At 46.5% G+C, this 18,073-nt stretch overlaps 1 pseudogene; it reads left to right on the forward strand.

Moving 5' to 3' along the window:
- Window positions 1–10,681: 10,681 nt before the first annotated feature.
- On the forward strand, window positions 10,682–13,668 carry LOC123097065 (uncharacterized; annotated as a pseudogene).
- The last annotated feature ends 4,405 nt before the right edge of the window (window positions 13,669–18,073 follow it).

An 18,073-nucleotide genomic window follows, 5' to 3' on the forward strand; every position in this document is an offset into this window, starting at 1 on the left:
ATATGTACATTATGAGAGCCGGCGGCTCAAGTGTAATAAGGCCGAAGCTGGGCTATGTTCCACGGCCGACGGGTCTCTTCCTCCGACTTGCGTGAATCTTTGTGCTCCCGAACATCGATGAGGTAGTATGACCCGTTGTGCAAGTTCTTGCTGACCACAAAGGGCCCTTCCCAAGGCGGGGATAACTTGTGCGCATCTGTTTGATCTTGGATGAGCCGGAGCACCAGATCACCTTCCTGGAAGACCCGGGACTTAACCCGGCGGCTGTGATAACGGCGCAGGTCTTGTTGGTAAATCGCCGAGCGAGCTGCTGCCACATCACGCTGTTTGTCCAACAAGTCAAGAGCATCTTGGCGCGCCCGCTCATTATCCACCTCAACATAAGCCTCCACTCGAGGCGAGTCATGATGGATGTCGCTAGGGAGGACTGCTTCCGCTCCATAAACCATGAAGAAAGGCGTGTAACCCGTAGACCTGTTAGGAGTAGTATTGATGCTCCATAACACGGAGGGTAACTCCTCCACCCAACAACCCGGCGTCCGTTGCAAAGGGACCAAAAGCCGGGGCTTGATGCCCTTCAAAATCTCCTGATTAGCTCTCTCAGCTTGACCATTGGATTGAGGGTGAGCCACTGATGAAACATCAAGTCGAATATGCTCTCACTGAAAAAACTCCTCCATGGCGCCTTTAGACAGATTGGTACCATTGTCAGTTAGAATGCTGTGTGGAAAACCGAAGCGAAATATCACCCTTTTCATGAACTGAACCGCTGTGGCCGCGTCACACTTGCTAACTGGCTCTGCCTCAACCCACTTTGTGAACTTGTCAACTGCCACCAAGAGGTGGGTCTTCTTATCCTTGGACCTTTTAAAAGGCCCAACCATATGAAGCCCCCAGACCGCAAATGGCCAAGTAATTGGAATCATCCTCAGCTCCTGAGCCGGCACATGAGCCCGTCGCGAGAACCTCTGACAACCGTCACATTTACTGACCAAGTCCTCCGCATCAGCATGAGCCGTCAGCCAATAAAAACCATGACGAAAAGCCTTGGCCACAAGGGATTTTGAGCCGGCATGATGGCCACAATCCCCCTCGTGAATCTCACGTAAAATTTCTTGACCTTCCTCAGGGGAAACACAACGCTGGAAAGTTCCAGTGACACTGCGACGATGCAGCTCACCATTGATAATTATCATTGACTTAGACCGCCGGGTTATTTGTCTGGCCAAAGTTTCATCCTCAGGCAATTCTCCCCGGGTCATGTAAGCCAAGTATGGTATTGTCCAGTCTGGGGTAATGTGGAGAGCCGCCACCAACTGTGCCTCCGGATCAGGGACAGCCAAGTCTTCCTCTGTAGGCAACTTAATAGAAGGGTTATGCAAAATGTCCAAGAAAGTATTAGGCGGCACCGACTTTCGCTGAGAGCCTAGCCGGCTTAATGCATCAGCCGCCTCGTTCTTCCTGCGATCAATTTGCTCTACTTGGTAACCCTGAAAGTGTCCAGCAATGGCATCAACTTCACGGCGATAAGCTGCCATGAGAGGGTCCTTGGAATCCCACTTGCCTGACACTTGTCGAGCCACTAAATCTGAATCGCCGAAGCACCTTACCCGGCTCAAGCTCATCTCCTTAGCCATCCAAAGACCATGGAGCAAAGCCTCATACTCAGCTGCATTGTTAGTACAGGGAAACATCAGCCGCAGCACATAACGAAACTTGTCACCTCGAGGGGAAGTTAATACAACTCCAGCCCCCGAGCCCTCCAACTGCCTAGACCCGTCGAAGTGAATAGTCCAATATGTATTATCCGGCTTCTCTTCAGGCACCTGCAGCTCTGTCCAATCGTTGATGAAATCCACCAATGCTTGAGATTTGACAGCAGTGCATGGCACGTATTTCAGACCATGAGGCCCAAGCTCTATAGCCCACTTAGCCACTCTTCCTGTGGCTTCTCTGTTTTGGATGATATCTCCAAGGGGAGCAGAACTAACCACAGTGATGGGGTGACCCTGGAAATAATGCTTAAGCTTCCGGCTTGCCATGAACACACCATAAACAAGCTTCTGCCAATGTGGATACCACTGTTTGGACTCAATGAGCACTTCACTGACGTAGTAAACCGGCCGCTGAACCGGATACTCCTTACCCTCTTCCTTGCGCTCCACCACCACAGCCACACTGACGGCTCGTGTGTTAGCAGCTACATACAGTAATAAGGGCTCCTTGTCAACCGGAGCAGCAAGAACTGGGGGCTCAGCCAGCTGTCTCTTCAAATCCTCAAAGGCAACATTAGCAGCATCATTCCAGACAAAGTCATCTGTTTTCTTCATTAACTGGTACAGTGGCATGGCCTTTTCATCCAAACGGCTTATAAACCGGCTCAAAGCAGTGATGCGGCCTGCCAGACGCTGGACGTCATTGATGCACGCCGGCTTAGCCAGAGAGGTGATTGCCTTGATCTTTTCCGGGTTAGCTTCAATGCCTCTGTTAGAAACCAGGAAACCCAAGAGGTTGCCCGCGGGAACACCAAAAACACACTTGGTCGAGTTAAGCATCATCTTGTAAACCCGGAGATTATCAAAGGTTTCTCTAAGATCATCTACCAGGGTCTCCTTCTCCCTGGACTTAACCACGATATCATCCACATAGGCATGAACATTGCGCCCAATCTAGTTATGAAGACAATTCTGCACACAACGCTGATAAGTCTCCTGTGCACTCTTGAGTCCAAAAGGCATAGACACATAACAGAAGGCTCCAAAGGGAGTGATGAACGCCGTCTTCTCCTGGTCCTTAACTGCCATTTTAATCTGATGACATCCAGAATAAGCATCCAAAAATCTTAAGCGCTCACAATCCGCCGTAGCATCAATGATTTGATCAATACGGGGGAGAGCAAAAGGATCAGCCGGACAAGCCTTGTTTAAGTCCGTGTAGTCCACACACATCCGCCAGGTGCCATTCTTCTTGAGCACAAGCACCGGGTTAGCTAGCCATTCTGGATGAAAGACTTCAACAATAAACCCGGCCGCCAAGAGCCGGGCCACCTCCTCACCAATGGCTTTCCGCCTCTCCTCATTAAACCGCCGAAGGAATTGCCTGACCGGCTTAAATTTTGGATCAATATTGAGAGTGTGCTCATTGAGTTCTCTAGGTACACCTGGCATGTCAGAAGGTTTCCATGCAAAAATGTCCCTGTTCTCACGGATGAACTCGATGAGCGCGCCTTCCTATTTCGGATCCAGATTGGCACTGATGCTAAACTGCTGAGATGAGTCACCTGGAACGAAGTCAACAAGTTTAGTCTCATCAGCTGACTTAAATTTCATTGCCGGCTCATGCTCTGTGGTCGGCTTTTTCAAAGATGTCATATCTGCCGGGTCAACATTATCCTTATAAAACTTCAACTCCTCTGCTGCACAAACAGATTCGGCATAAGCCGCGTCACCTTCCTCACACTCCAAGGCTATCTTTCGGCTGCCATGAACCATAATGGTCCCATTGTGACCCGGCATTTTGAGCTGTAGATACACGTAACACGGCCGTGCCATGAACTTGGCGTAAGCCGTCCACCCAAATATAGCATGATACGGACTTCTTATCTTGACCACCTCAAAGGTCAATTTTTCCGCCCTGTAGTTGTACTCATCTCCAAAAGCCACTTCCAGCTCGATCTTGCCAACTGGATATGCCGACTTACCAGGCACCACACCATGGAAAACAGTATTGGACTGGCTGAGGTTCTTATCAATCAACCCCATACGACGAAAGGCCTCATAATAGAGGATGTTGATGCTGTTGCCTCCGTCCATGAGCACCTTAGTGAACTTATATCCCCCCACCTGAGGAGCCACCACCAGGGCCAGGTGACCCGGGTTATCAACCCGGGGAGGGTGATCTTCCCTACTCCACACAATAGGCTGCTCAGACCATCTTAAATAGCGTGGAACCGCCGGCTCAACAGCATTCACAGCCCTCTTATGAAGCTTCTGATCTCGCCTACACAGACTGGTGGTAAACACATGATACTGTCCACCATTGAGCTGCTTTGGATTGGTCTGGTATCCCCCTGCTGCTATTGATGACCCTGGCCGGACTGCTGATTAAAGCCCCCTTGAACATTCTGAGGATTGGAATTTGAGCCGCCGCCCAGGCCATGAAAGTCGCCGATGCCTGAGCCGCCACCCGATCCATTGTTGCAATAAAGGCATTGGAATTCTTAAAGGCCTTCATGATTGCGCAATCTTTCCATAGATGAGTAGCTGGCTTCTCCCTAGAGCCATGCCTTGGACAAGGCTCATTCAACAACTGCTCAAGCGTCGGGCCTGACCCGCCGGCTCAGGGAGGTGGCCTCCCCTTACGTCGCTGGTTGTTACCCTGTGAGCTGGCGTTGGCCACAAACTCTATGCTGCCATCAGCCTTACGCTTGCTACCTCCTTGGTTCGCCGGGTTATGCTGAGGACCCTTGCCATTGCCGTTCTTCTTTCGCTTCCCTGTCCTTTCATCATCCGACGCGGGGTCCTTGGTACTATCAGAGTCGGCGTACTTGACGAGAGCCGCCATCAGCGTACCCATATCATTGCAATCGCGCTTGAGCCGCCCGAGTTTCATCTTCAGGGGCATGAACCGACAATTCTGCTCCAACATTAAGACTGCAGAGCCGGCATCCATCTTATCAGATGAATGTATTATCTCTTTGACCCGGCGAACCCAATGGGTTGTAGTTTCACCCTCCTGCTGTTTACAGTTAGTCAAATCCACAATTGACATAGACTGCCTACAGGTATGTTTGAAGTTTTGGATGAACCGAGCTTTCAGCTCAGCCCAAGACCCGATAGAATTCGGTGGCAGCCCTTTCAACCAAGTGCGGGCAGTCCCATCTAACATCATGGTGAAGTACTTAGCCATTGCCGCTTCGCTAACCTCCAGCAACTCCATGGCCATCTCGTAACTCTCGATCCAGGCTCCGGGTTGTAAATCAGCCGTGTAATTAGGCACCTTCCTAGGCCCTTTGAAATCCTTGGGCAGACGTTCATTGCGGAGAGCTGGCACCAGACAAGGGACACCTCCAGTCCTCGTAGGTATACCCACGTCGATGGAAGCCGTCGGATAAGCCGGGGGTGGCTGGTAAGCCGTCAACTGAGGCACCTGCTCCGCCTCTTGCCGTGCTCTGTCTTGGTCTACCGCGTGAAAGGCTCCGTTATGAGCCGGGCCGTGGCCAGGAGGCAAGTCATGGCGTCGGACATTACTTGAGCCGGTCGCTGAGACCATGTGTCTGTTATAACTCGGGCTCCGGCCTGGACGAGGGGTTGAATGAATCCTGTCCCGGCTATAAGAATATGCCTCTTGCTACGCCAGAGCCGTCTAAAGGAGTTCTCTGACCCGGTGGGTTTCAACCGCCGTTGGAGAGTCACCATCAATTGGGAGAGCCGCCAGCCGTGCCGCCGCGGCGACCATGTTTTCCAACGGATTGGCATAATGACCCGGTGGTATTGGCACGTACTGAGGCGGGGCAGGGTTCACCCGGGGAGGTCCCATCACTTGGGGCTGAATTGGCGTTCCAGCCCCGGGCACTATGATTTCTGGCGGGTTACTAGGCCCTGCCCCAGGTGTGTTGAAGAGGTTTCGAGGATCATAAACCGGAGGGAGTCGAGATTGGGCCTTTTCATGCCTCCTTCTCATGACCTCATTGGACGCGTTTTGATCCATCGTGAGCCGGAAAGATTGTGCCTGGATCAGCTGAGTCTGGGCGTCGAGAGCCGCCCTCTCTGCAGCCATCCTGATCCCTTCCGCCGCCAGATCCTCTTTGGCTTTTGCTAGTTCCAACTTTAACTGTGCCACCTCCGCGTCATGCTGAGCTTGATCCGCCGGGGCAACCGTAGCGGTCAACAAGACCGTCATCTTGTCTGTGAGATCCATCAGCACCTGAGCCGGCGAGGGCACAGGGCTTCTTGACCCGGTGGAGGGGTTTTGAACAGGTTGTGCGCCGGCCATGAAGATTCCAACCCGGCTCGGCGGCTCAAAGGGGCCCGGAATGCTGTCGCCATCAGAACAACCCCTGAGCCTGCCATCCTGAAGTTGATACAACGAGTTTGACTCATCCGTAGACGACTCGCCGTCAGAGCCGGCGGCCGTCTCATCACCAGATCCAGATCCTTCAGAGGGTCCTCCATGGACACATCCCACGAAAGCATGCTTCAAGGCGGGTAGAGCCCGGGCGGGTCGTGCACGCTGAGCCGTCTCGATGAGATCGGCGCAGAGATCCGGCTCAGGGCCCGGCTCACCAATCTTGCCAATGAAGACATGAATTCCGCCGAAGGGGACCCGGTACCCATACTCGATTGAGTCGGCGTTGGGGCCCCAGTTTGCATCGTCGATGTAGAGCTTGTCGCGACGACTCTTGGTCATCCGGCCCACAGCGTATCCCTTGAGCCCTTCGAAGCTACCCTTCAAGAACTCAAATCCACCGTGCGCTGGCCCCATGGTGGGCGCCAACTATCATGGAATTGTCACGGCAGATGTCCTCGTGCAAGGACTTAGTCGTGGAGCCATCGCAGTTAGGAAGCTTAAAGGGGTTAAACGGGACAAGGAACACGAGAGTTATATTGGTTCGACCCCTTACGGTGAAGGTAAAAGCCTACGTCCAGTTGAGGTGGTATTGATTAGGGTTTCGACGTCCAGGAGCTAAACCGTCCTGCCTGGTTATCGATTTGGTCTCGCTTGTCCCTAAATCGCCGCCGGGTCGTCCCTTTATATAGAGAGGTTGACGCCCAGCGGCTCTCAGAGTCCCGGCTGGCTCATAATAGTGTCCGGCTCGGACACTTAACTATTCTTGCCTTACACTACAAGTTTCACCATAACGGCGGTTATCACTACGGGCTTTGAGCCATCTCCGGGTCTTAAGCCCATTATTGACCCGCCGTCTTCAAGTTTGGTACTGGGCTTCGCGTGATGACCATTATGACGTGACCCGGCCCCTCCTGGGCGGGTGACTCTAATGGTTATATGCTCAACAACTTCCGAAGCACTGCTGACACAACAGGACTTGGCAAGATCAGATGAACCTCATGAGCATCAACACCAAGACGGTACCTGACCGAGTCAAGTTGGTGTTGCATGCTCCTTTATATGTACTCTCACAGTTTGATGTACACTAACACTTTCCATATTCGTTGTTGAACTAGCACCACGGCGTAAGCGGAAACAGACATCAGGGATAATGCTTGACAGATTAAAAAATCTAAAGGAGAAAGAATGGAGATCCATTTTGAGGCAGGTTTAAAAAGGCCACGTGATGCTACAGAGTCAGCCAAGTTAGTATCAGAGACAACCGTTGCCGTTAGGTGTCATGCACGTATCCTCCCAACGTGGATCCAGTACAGGAATGAGAAAGACAATACCCAGTTTAACACCTTCCTTGACCATTTATCCATAAGTAATGTTATTCATCGCAATTAGTAATATTGTCTTGCTCTGTACCATACTTTCTAGCTTCCTCCTAATAAGACTCATATTCTTTTTTCAACAGATGAGGTTCAAGTTGGATCCGAAAGATGATGCAACTAAACAAGCATGCACTCATGTTTTTCAGTCTGCTCTGCGACAGTATCGGTGCCACCTTAGAAAATCTCACTTTGAGGGCAAGGCTAACAATGAAATCGCCCAAACATCTCCAGTGGAATATATTACAGATGAAGACTGGACAGCCCTTGTTAAACACTGGTCTGATCCAAAGTATCAGGTAGGCTATATGTATTTGATCAGACCACATATTGAACTTGTATTTATGTATGTGCCTTACGAGTGTATCTTCTTCTAGGCTAACTGTTTGAAGAACAAAACCAACCGTTCTAAAGTGAAATTCCAATAGACAACAGGATCTCGTAGCTATATTGCACACTGCGAGGCTCCTGTAAATAGCTGCTACTTCTTTTTTTTGTGCCATATGATCGTATCTATATTGACTTGTTCCAAATACAGAGGAAAGCCCATGCGGACCAAAAAGAACCTGAACCGAATGCAGTGCAAATCTTCAAGGATTGCCACACCAGCAAGATGAAGGGCATGAGCACACCAGTTCAAGCCGCTGTTGTAAGTCCTTACTCCTCCTGCCTTGAACTGATTGGTACTGTGATGTGTTCATTTAAATACTTGGTTTGTAGCCAATGTCAGTTACTCTGTTCACTTTTATTCATAGTTGTCTTAACATATCATTTCACCTTACATGGTTTAAAAGAGATGAAGGATATTCTTTTGGTCTTGATCTGTAATCTAGTTGTTATGTTCACGTGCGCACACAATGATAAAATAGCCTGTTTGTTTTATATCTGTTTGCCCATGATATGAATGATGTCATACTATGTTCATCCTACTTTAAACCATGTCTCTTTATCCTTAGATGTCAACGAATGTGAGGAAATAGACAATACAGTAGGCATGCTACATGGACATATGTTCCAAAAGTGATTTTATTATGTAGTTGGCACTACAATACATGCTAATGTATTACAGTAGTTCACCAAAATAAGTTATGTATAAACATTTAACCTACTTTGTTTGTTTTTGTCTCATTAGTAACTTATCTGGTACACTAATCTACAAGTTCAAACTTTCAGGAAGCTATGGAACAAATGATTGAACAGCCACAACCACCTGAAGGTGACGAGGCTACTACAGGCACAATGTCACCTCTTGCTGCAGTGCGTCAGTATCTCTCCACTAACAGTGCAAAAAGCACCTTCCTGTGTAATTCTGGGTTGGTTGTCAAGGTAACCTCGTCCAAATCGCCTACTGAACAAATTCTTCCTGCTAGACAGAGTGATATATGTGTGCTCCAGACACAAGTCCAATCCCTAATGGACGTTGTTTCGGAAACAAGAATAGTGGTTGAGAAATGTCGTCAAGATATGAATGGTTTTGAAACCAGACTATCAGACATTCGCTTCGTTGTTCAAGAGCAATGGCGGAAAAAAGGTGGAGATTGTGCTGCTCCATCAGATTCTACAGCCTGAAACATTAGCACTCAGGTCAAATGATCTGTGCTTCTATACATCTGATGGTGCTTTTATCTGGAAGGACTGTAAACTTTATGCCAACAGGCCTTTTGTTGTATGGTTGGAATTTATTTTGTTGTGATACAACATTTATGATGCTGCCTCAGGCTGCAGTGTAGGTTTTTACGACACTATTTTTGTATAGTGTAGGTTTATCTTAGTAATGTATTCGGCCGAAAGCTTCGTAGGAGCCCAACATGCCAACATTCGTCGGGCCCATTCCAATTGGGCTAAAAACGATTACGGGCCGAATTTGGCATGTAGCCCACTAAAAATATCTGGGCCTAAATCAGCATAAGCTTTCATATTTTTCTGGTAGGCTTGTGCCCATAGTGGGCCTTTAACAGGCCGAAACACAATTTGGGCCCTCAGTAAAAATAGGCTGTTTACACATGTAAATATCTCGAGCCCATAAAAAACATGGGCCTTTAATAGACCGAAAGTGAGATTGGGCCCTGATTGTGCCAAATAACCCACTGGACTTAGCAGGCCGAAATGGTGGCCCATTTACGATGCGGATCTTTGACAGGACGAAATTCGGAAGGGCCGTAAATGCGCTGACCTAATACACGGGCCTTTAACAGGCCGAAACTTCGGTCGGGCTAGATTTTCATCATTTTTATATGGGCCGTTAATGGGCCCGATATGACGTTGGGCCACATATGGCCCATGGTTTACGTCCGGCATTAACAGGCCGAAAATGACAACAGGCCGAAAGTGGCCCAAAGCTATAGTGGGCCTCTAACAGGCCGAATGTCAGACATGGCCGAATATGACCCAAATCCTTCACGGTCGTTTATGGGCCAAAAGTTTTGATGGCCTGTAAATGGGCCCAAATGAAGCCGGACCTTTAACAGGCCAGAAATACACTGGGCCGTCATTCGGCCCAATTACTTAGCGGACTATTAACGGGCCAGAAGTGACCATGGGCCGCGTTGATGACAAGTTTAGGACAGGCCATTGACGGGCCGATTTGACAGAGAATGTTGGGCCTTTAGCTGGGCCGGCCCATTATGGTCTGCAGAATCTTGTGGGCCTTTAGGTGGGCCGGCCCATTGTGGTCCGCAAAATCTTGTGGGCCTTTAGCTGGGCCGACCCATTATGGTCTGCAAAATCGTGTGGGCCTTTAGCTGGGCCGGCCCATTATGGTCTGCTAAATTTTGTGGGCCTTTAGCTGGGCCGGCCCATTATGGTCCGCTAAATCTTATGGGCCTTTGGTTGGGCCGGCCCATTTAGGGTGTGTTTGGTTGTTGCACCGGGTATAACGTCATGGGTCCGACCCGTTCCCACGGCCCATTCCCGCGTTTAGTTAGTCGAACGATTCAGAACCCACTCGTCCCAGAAAAGGGAATATTCGCTCATTATGCCGAACCGAGGCATACCTCGAAATCAGCCGGACGACAGGGAACGAGCCCCTCGCCCCGCACCCGTACCCTATCGCTCTCCTCCCGCTGCTCCCTCATCTCCCCCTCTCTCGCTGCTCCCCCACTAGCGCCGCCACCCTCCCGCTTCTCCCCCCTCTCGATCTGCCTTCTCCATCCCTCCCCGGCCCGGCTTCACCTTCCTCCCATCGTCTCCTTGTGATGGCGCGCATCTGCACCATGGCGGCGACCTAGCAAGCAGCAACGATGAAGCAGATCGTCCACGGTCCAGATCCTAGGAGCAGCGACGAAGCAGCGGGGCGGCTACCACGTAATGGCGACCGGAGGTGCTGCATAAGGTCTGGATCAGCGGCTACCAGCGGAGGCAAGGTGCAGTTTCCACTACCCCTTTGCATATCTCTGTATATGTTCATGTTTGGGCAGATTTTATTTCCTGTGTGCCATGTTCCTCCTCAATTTGTTTCATATATATGTGCTTCTATGTAGTATGCAGATCCATGGTTACCCAATTTTTATTTCAATATGTGCTGCTTTGTACAAGCAGATCCATGTTTACAAGTCATTGCTAGCCATATTTTTGATACTATGCATTACTTGTAGATGGTAAGCAAGATGAACAAAAGAAAAAGGATGGCTACGGGAGCCGCTGTTTTTGTTGCACTAGCTGCAATGGCAGTCAATGTTCGGGCTATAATAAGGAAGAGGAGTCCACGTATTACCTATGGCCCAATGCATGAAAGAGATCGAATCAGATTTGATTATCTAAACCAAAAAATTTGGCAAAGCGATGTGTTATGCAAAAACATGCTAAGGTTTGAAAGAGCTGCATTCTTTCGCTTGTGCGGCATATTGAGGGATCGCAAATTGCTAGAAGACAGTCCACATCTTAGTGTGGAGCAACAATTGGCAATGTTTTTGCATACAATTGGGCATAACCTTCGGAATAGGGTTATTTCAGCCAATTTTGCTAGATCATACGGCACAACCAGCATCTATTTTAGAAAGGTTCTTCATGCCATAGGCGAGCTTCGTAATGATTATATAAGGCCACCATCATTGGAAACCCCCGAAAAAATTGCAGGGAATCATCGATTTGACCCATATTTTAAGGTAATTTCAAAAACTATTCCTTATCTATCTAGGCTATATGATATGCCATTTAATACTGGTCACTATATAGGATTGTATTGGAGCTATCGATGGTACACATGTGCGAGCAGGTGTTACCAAAGATGTGGAACCTTCTTTTCGTGGTAGGAAGGCCTTTACCACTCAAAATTTGATGGCAGCAGTAGACTTTGACCTCCGGTTCACATATGTGTTGGCTGGTTGGGAAGGGTCCGCACACGACGCGACCGTTTTAGCTAATGCATTAACTCGTGAGAGAGGCTTACAAGTACCACCTGGTAAGAAGTTGACCTAGATAGAATTTGTCCATATGTTACTGCCTTCAGAAACCATTGTAACAAATATTTGTTTTTACTTTTTTAGGAAAGTACTACCTAGTTGATGCTGGTTATGGAGCCAAGCCTGGGTTCTTACCACCTTTTCGTGGCGTGAGGTACCATTTGAATGAGTGGGGCAACAATCCAGTCCAAAATGATAAGGAGCTATTCAACCTTAGGCACTCATCTCTACGGGTGACGGTAGAGAGGGCTTTTGGATCTCTCAAGAGGCGTTTCAAAATTTTTGATGATGCGAAACCATTCTTCACTTTCCCAGTCCAAGTAGACATTGTTATTGCGTGTTGTGTTCTTCATAATTATGCACTATCACAAGGGATCGATGAATTCATTATACCGGAAGTGACATGGACCACCCAACCAATTCGAACATCAAGGCAACAATTAAGTGATAATAGGGCCTTGGTAGACCATAGGCTACAAATTGCTGCCCAAATGTGGGAAGATAGGCAACTCATGTATGCAAATTTATGAGTGCGCCGCACTATGTATTTGTAATGTTTATGCAACTACCTTTGCATTTATTTGATGGCAGGACATATTGTGGTATTTATTATGTAAAACCATATATTTGTGATGATTTCATCCCTTTTATTGCAACATTTTGATGGTTGTGCAGATTGTATCTTCTATATGTTTAAATCATGTGTTTGTGCTGATTTCATCCTTTTTATTGCAACATTTTGATGGCTGGGCAGATTGTAACTTTTATATGTTTAAATCATGTGTTTGTGCTGATTTCATCCTAGTTTTTGCAACATTTTCATGGCTGGGAAGATTGTAACTTATAAATTTAGATGCTTTAATCCATTTTTTTGCAAATTTTTGATGGCTGGACAGAAATGGACAATGTTGAAGTTACCGCTGCAAGTGGGAACACCGGAAAAAGTGGGGTCATTGTATGGACATCTTCCATGACCAACACTATGCTAGGTTTTTTGGCTGACCTTGTTGCTAAAGGGAAGAGAACTTCTAGTGGATTCAGGGAGACACATCTCAAACAATGTGCTGCTGTTCTGAACGAGTAATTCAAGCTAGCTATCACCTCTGATCAAGTTAGAAACCATCTCAAGAAGTGGAGGAAGATTTGGGCCAGGGTTGTCAATTTGAAGAATTTAAGTGGAGCTCTATGGGATGAAGATACTTGCACAATTAGGTCAGGGAAGAACACTATGCAGGTCATTGCATGGTAAGCTTCTTATATTATGAACAATATCATCCCATTTTTTGCCTTCATTATGCTAATGACTTGCGAATTTTTTGTAGACCCACAAACCTGATGCTCCCTTCTTGAATAACCCAATTGAACACTATCATGCCATGGCGACCATTTTTGGAACAATCGGGGCTAAGGGGATGAATGCAAGGTCTGGAAATGATCTCCTTTCTATTGACGTTGATGATGAGGAGAATGGTGAGGTGAATGGTGAGATCAACACGTCACCGCAAGTTGGTGAGTCTTCTCACCCCAAGGGACCACCAAAAAAGAAGGCCAAGGTGGTGAAAGTTCTAGAGGATCCACTAGGTGCCATTCTCAAAGATGGGTTTAAACTTGTGGCTGAAGCTCTTGTGAAATCTGGTGGAGATGATGATGATATACCTGATGACCTTTGGGATGTAGTCTCTAGTTTGAAAGAATTTGATGAAGAGCACCTTGCCCACTACTATGCTCATCTCGTTGACAACCCCAAGATGACAAGAGCCTTCATGAAGCTTTCCGAAACCAACAAATCTGTTTGGGTGAGTAGGTATGTGAAGAAGAACTTCTAAATTCGATATGGTTATATGGTTGTCAAGTATGTGAACTTGACTTGTATGGCTGTAGTGCCATTGGGTTGCTTTTAGGATATTTGGAATGTGAACCTGTATGGCTGTATGTGAGAGACATGTATTGGCTGATTGCTTTTGGATGTGCCAAATGAACTTGCTACCTGATTGCTACCTTATGATATTATTGCTGAAAATTGTGTTCTATGTCAATATATATTATTGTGTTGTTTTTCTTGGAAATACAAATGAAATGCTGCCGAATTTTTGAATTTCTGTTATTCAATTTTTCATTCCATTCTTCCAAACCAAACACTGGAACGGAACCAACCCGTTCTATTTTTTTGCACCTACCAAACACAGGAACAGAACCGACCCATTCCTCTGGAATGGAACCATTCCATTCCGTGACAGTTGGTTCCTCAACCAAACACACCCTTAAACTTTGTGGGCCACTTTTGGGCCGGTCCACGTGTCAACATATCATAGGCCCATCTCGACCGTTGGATGAGTGACACCTGTGCCAACGCGGAGCTGACGCGTGGATCCGTCAGCGAATGAGCATTTTACACATGGAAAATCGGCATTGGTCGTGGCTGTTAACGGGTTATCGGGTCCAAAATCCGACCTGATAGCTTAACGGCGTTCCGTTATGGTGGATGCCACGTGTCGGTCACCCTTGACGAAAGCACTTCTGTGATGCGCGATTTATCGTCATGGAAGTGCACACTTCCGTGATGATAATTTTGGCAATGTCATGGAACACTTCTATGACGGCACAGGTATGACTATCTTGATTCTGTCATAAATTTGTCATGGATGTACATGCATGACAAAAAACGCGACCTACTGTGACAAACACGTATCATCACGGAAGTGTATTTTTTTTCTAGTGCTGGCCACGAGGGTGGAGGGCGCGCCCTACCCCCCCTGGGCGCGCCCCCTGCCTCGTGGGCCCATGGTGGCCCCCTCCACTTATTTCTGCACCCTCTCACTTCTTCTTCCTCCCACAAACACCAATATCCAGCTCAAGCACGAGTTTTAGCTCATTTTGCTGCGATTTTCAATCTCCTTGCTCAAAGCACCTCTCACAAAACTGCTTGGGGAGATTGTTCCTTGGTATGTGACTCCTCCATTGGTCCAATTAGTTCTTGTTCTAGTGCTCTGTTCATTGCAAATTTGTGCTGCCTAGGTGACCATGTTCTTGAGCTTGCATGTCAAATTTATATGGTTCCAAGTAGTTCTAATGCATGATATAGGCTCTAGGCACTTGTAGGAGTAGTTTCTATCAATTTTGTTGAGCTTGGTTCACTTTTGTTTGAAGTTACTAAAAATTTCAGAATTTTTCAGAAAATAATGAAGAGATTTTTGAGGGGCTCATCGAGCCGAAGCTCGAAGGAAAAGCAAAATGAAGAAGCACAGAGGCCCAAATATAATTTGCCTCGCACCGCGGAGGTCCGGCCGTGTGAATGCCTTCCGATGATTTCTTGAGAGAAGGCGGGATTTATGATGATTTCTATTCATTGGCTGAGAATGCTGGCCTCACCGACTTCCTCCGCGACCAACGTCATCAGTATCTCTTACTCACCAATACTTTTGTGCAAAACTTCTACTATTATCCTAAGGAATCACCTCCTTCAGTAGAGTTCCATTTATATGATGTTGTTAAGAAGATGCCACTAGATGAATTTTACAAGGTTTGCAAAATACCTTTGAGGGTAGTTTAGATGAACCACATCGTAAAGATGTGGATGGGTTTATTGACACCATTACTATGGGGGAAACCAGGAAGGTTTACGATGCAAGAATCACTAGCATACATTTTCCTGTTTTATGCTACTTTGCCATATTTGCTAGTCGTTGCTTAATTGGCCGCAAAAACTGTGGAAACCTTAGTGTTCCTGATATTATCATTTTGTTCCATGGTTTATTCCGCGATAACACTGTTAGTATGGGCAGATTTGTTGCTAAACGGTTAAGTTTGAACCGTACAAAGGGTCCCATCTTTGGAGGTATTTATGCTTCACGCCTTGCTACACATTTTAACATACCTATTGGGCACTATGAAAAACAAGAAAAATTGCTGCCCAATGCTTATTTAGATTATAAGAGTATGGTAGCGCATGACTTTATTGTTAAGAATAGGGAAGGAGAGCTTAAAAACAAATTGTTCTTTGATAAACATCACCCTGAGACTATTATCTTGCCTACTCCTTCCTTGTTTAATTTATCTACAGGTCCGTATCTCGTTCCATGGACGGCCATTCACGCCTACCGGAACCCTGCACCAGCCACGGAGCCGGAACCACAATTTGAGCCTCCACGACAGTCTAACTACCAGTGGGATCCAGAGATGCTTTCCAGCCAGTGGCAATCAGAGTCTTCTTCATCTCAGTATGACCCCGGCTACAACTACGGATATCCGCCAGGCCATCCGTGGCAATAAACCAACTTAGGCCAAAAGCCTAAGCTTGGGGGAGTACGTATTTCCCACCGACATTACATTTATGTTCACACACTCATTGCTAGATGTCGGTGCTCATACTCTTTCACTGTAATATCCATGCTAGTTTATTTTCCTTTTTCTTGCTTTCTTCTTGTGTGTTTGATAAATCTTAAGAAAAAAATTAGTGTAGCTTCTAGCTAGTTTACTTTTCTTGTTGTAGTAGTAATAATTAAAAAGAAAACCCAAAAAGATTTCCCGTTCTTCTTTTGCTTGTTGGGAGCTTTCCCGTGTAAATAGTTTTATTTCTTTTCTTTGGGGGTCGATGGGAGAAGACCATGATTAAATTGTTGAAGTGGCTCTTATATGCATTATTGTTGATTTAACCAAGAGCCCATATTGCCTTGTCTTCTCCTGTTTATTGAATGCTCGCAGATTCCAGCTTAGTCCAATGCACGTGCACTCTTATTATTATTCACTTCGTTCGGTCGTGCAAGTGAAAGGCAATTATGACGATATATGATGGACTGACTGAGATGAGAAAAGCTGGTATGAACTCAACCTCTCTTGTTTTTGTAAATATGATTAGTTCATTGTTCCTGATTCAGCCTATTATGAATAAACATGTTTGCAATGACAATTAGAGATCATAGTTGCTCGTGCCATGCTTGATTAGCTATGAGTTATAATGGTTCACCTTGCGTGCCAACATGCTATTAAAATGGTTGTGATGTGGTATAGTGGGGTGGTATCCTCCTTTGAATGATTTAAGTGACTCGACTTGGCACATGTTCACGCATGTAGTTGAAACAAATCAACATATCCTTCACGATATTTATGTTCATGGTGAATTATATCCTACTCATGCTTGTACTCAATGTTCATTAATTTTAATGCATGTTCATGACTGTTGTCGCTCTCTAGTTGGTCGCTTCCCAGTCTTTTGCTAGCCTTCACTTGTACTAAGCGGGAATACTGCTTGTGCATCCAATCCCTTAAACCCCAAAGTTATTCCATATGAGTCCACTATACCTTCCTATATGCGGTATCTACCTGCCGTTCCAAGTAAATTTGTATGTGCCAAACTGTAAACCTTCAAATAAAAATTCTGTTTTGTATGCTCGAATAGCTCATGTATCAACTAGGGCTGCCCTTATCTTCCATGCTGGGCGGGATATTCTCAAGAGGAGTGGACTCCGCTCCTCACTCACGAGAAAATGGCTGGTCACCGGGATGCCCAGTCCCATGCTTTATGCAAACTAAATCAAAATAATTGCAAACAAAACTCCCCCTGGGACTGTTGCTTGTTGGAGGCACTCGTTATTCCGAGCAAGCCATGGATTGATGCTTGTTGGTGGAGGGGCAGTATAAACTTTACCATTCTGTTTGGGAACCGCCTATAATGTGTGTAGCATGGAAGATATCGCCATCTCTTGGTTGTTATGTTGACAATGAAAGTATGCCGCTCAAAATATTATTTATCTCCATTTCAAAATCGAGCTCTGGCACCTCTACAAATCCCTGCTTCCCTCTGCGAAGGGCCTATCTATTTCCTTTTATGTTGAGTCATCACCCTCTTATTAAAAAGCACTAGCTGGAGAGCGCAGCTGTCATTTACATCCATTACTATTAATTTATATTGGGTATGACTATGATTGGATCTCTTTTACCATGAATTACAATGTCTAGTCAGTCCTTGAACTCTAAAGGTGCTCTGCATTTATGTTTTGCGGTCTCAGAAAGGGCTAGCGAGATACCATCTTGTTATATTATATCATGATTGTTTTGGCAAAGTGTTGTCATCCGAGATTTATTATTATGGCTCGCTAGTTGATTATGCTATTGATATGAGTAAACATGAGACCTAAGAGTTATTGAAAATGTGGTTAGTCATAATCTTTGTTGAAAACTTGAATGCTGGCTTTACATATTTACAACAATAAGAGCAAACAGAGTTTGTAAAAG

This window comes from Triticum aestivum, chromosome 4D, assembly GCF_018294505.1.
Source record: "Triticum aestivum cultivar Chinese Spring chromosome 4D, IWGSC CS RefSeq v2.1, whole genome shotgun sequence".
In the NCBI taxonomy this organism is placed as follows: domain Eukaryota; kingdom Viridiplantae; phylum Streptophyta; class Magnoliopsida; order Poales; family Poaceae; genus Triticum; species Triticum aestivum.